At 56.4% G+C, this 2,342-nt stretch overlaps 1 pseudogene; it reads left to right on the top strand.

The window, feature by feature from the left end:
- Window positions 1-265: 265 nt before the first annotated feature.
- On the top strand, window positions 266-2,063 carry LOC149837306 (AAA-ATPase At4g25835 pseudogene; annotated as a pseudogene).
- The last annotated feature ends 279 nt before the right edge of the window (window positions 2,064-2,342 follow it).

Here is a 2,342-nt window from a genome sequence, read left to right as displayed (position 1 = left end):
CTCTCGCAGACACACATAATTTCCACAAAAACTACCACTTTAACTTTTTTCTAAAACCTCGTTAAACATATTCTTCAACCAGATAATCATTCTCACTCGCCACCTTTGGTAAATGACCATTGGTAACCATTGTTCACACGTTGCTAAGTAAAAGCAGAAATTTTGGTTAAAAAAATTCACACTTATGTATGTTCTTCATAATTCATATTCGTCACGTCTGCTCTATAAATAAGGCCCCCACTTCCCACCACACCCATCTCCCCGCTCCTCTTCTCGCATCCCTCCACCACCGGCACATCGAAACCCTGACACTCGCCAAACCGAGCTTACAACGGCAGCCTCTCTCTCTCTGACTGATCGAGGGGAAAGGAGCTATCTTGCCGTATCCCCAGAAAGCCAAATTAACTAAGAAGAGAAGAACGAGGAAGAGGGAGAATAACTGAACAGAGTCACAAACGTATTCACAAGCAGGAAAAAACAAAGAAAGAGGAGGAGGAAACTCGATCAGGAAAGCAAGCAAGCAAGCAAAAAAGGAGAGAGTGAGCATGAGCATGAGCACGAGCACGCAGTTGTGGGCCTCGGTGGCATCGGCGATGGGTATCATCGCGTTCCTGCAGGCCCTCGTGGGCATGCTGCTTCCCCCCGAGCTCCGCTTGCTGATCTCGCGCCTCCTCTCCCGCTCCCTCTCCCTCTTCTCCCGTTACGCCTACTACGACATCGCCGAAACGGACGGCGTCAACACCAACGAGCTCTACTCGGCGGTACAGCTCTACCTCAGCCACGGCGCCGCCGCCCACTCCGGCACCCGCGTCTCCCTCTCCCGCCCCCTCAACTCCTCCGCCTTCACCCTCGGCCTCCCTTCCAACGACCGCCTCCTCGACACCTTCCGCGGCGTCCCCGCCGTGTGGGAGCACGTCGTCACCCCTCGCACCCCTCAGCCTTTCTCCTGGCGTCCCCTCACCGACGAGCGCCGCTCCTTCGTCCTCCGCATCCACAAGAAGCACCGCCCCCTCTTCCTCAACTCCTACCTCGACCACATCATGGAGGTCTCCTCCCGCATCCGCCGCGGCAGCCAGGAGCGCCTCCTCTATACCCACTCCCGCAACGGCGCCATCGACTCCCGCGGCAACCCCTGGGAGTCCGTCCCCTTCAAGCACCCCTCCACCTTCGACACCCTCGCTATCGACCCCTCCCTCAAATCCGCCATCATCTCCGACCTCCGCTCCTTCTCCGACGGCGAGTCCTTCTACCGCAAAACCGGCCGATCCTGGAAGCGCGGCTACCTCCTCTACGGCCCCCCCGGCACCGGAAAATCCAGCATGATCGCCGCCATGGCCAACTTCCTCGGCTATGACGTCTTCGACCTCGAGCTCTCCGAGGTCCACACCAACTCCGACCTCCGCCGCCTGCTCATGAGAACCACCAGCAAGTCAATCATTGTCATCGAGGATATCGACTGCTCCGTCAGCCTCGTCTCCGACCGCTCCCCTCGTCACCACCACCGCCGAACTCCGCCGGCTGCTGACGATGACGGCTCTGCGAACTCCGTCACGCTTTCCGGCCTGCTCAACTTCACCGACGGACTGTGGTCGTGCTGCGGCAGCGAGCGCATCTTCGTCTTCACCACCAACCACATCGAGAAGCTCGACCCGGCGCTGCTGCGCTCCGGCCGTATGGACATGCACATCCACATGGGCTACTGCTCCTTCGAAGCCCTCAAGATCCTTCTCAGGAACTATTTGGGCGTGGAGGCCGACGACGAGGAGAGGGTGTCGGTGATGGCGGAGGTGGTGGACGACGCGCGGATGACGCCCGCGGACATCAGCGAGGTGCTCATCAGGAATCGGCACGACCCCAACAAGGCCTTGGAAGAGTTGATGATGCAGTTCAGAGCCAGAAAAGAGAGGGCTCGTCGTGGTGGGAAGGCAAGGAAGAAGGGAGACGAGGAGGAGGAACAAGAGGAGCAGGAGAAGAGGGCATTGGAGACGTTCTCTGAAGAAGAGAGGCTGCCGGCAAAAGGTGACGAGGTGGAGGAAGAGGTGTTTGGAGGAGGGGGGAAATGACTTCAGTTTTTGTGGTCGGTTGGTGGTTCCATTGGTTTAGTGCTTTTAAGTTTTGTTCATGATTCTCTTCTTCTTGTTCGATCTTCCTCTTGTTTATCTTACTTTATGTTTATAAATTTTGGGAGTGTCAGAAACCAGAAAGGTGGGGCTGGTCCTTTGTACTAGTGGATAATTTCCATTGGGGGGCGGTGGAAAATGTGTGTTGTTTTTTTAATGGGCATGGTGTCACGGCGTTGGGAGTGTGCTCAAAGGGCGATCCATCTTTTTGGGGACATCGGT

Source organism: Nuphar pumila, chromosome 5 (assembly GCF_984573655.1).
Source record: "Nuphar pumila chromosome 5, dmNupPumi1.hap1.1, whole genome shotgun sequence".
Classification (NCBI taxonomy): Eukaryota; Viridiplantae; Streptophyta; class Magnoliopsida; order Nymphaeales; family Nymphaeaceae; genus Nuphar; species Nuphar pumila.
Note: the sequence above shows the minus strand (reverse complement) of the source record. Positions and strands in the feature narration are given on the sequence as shown.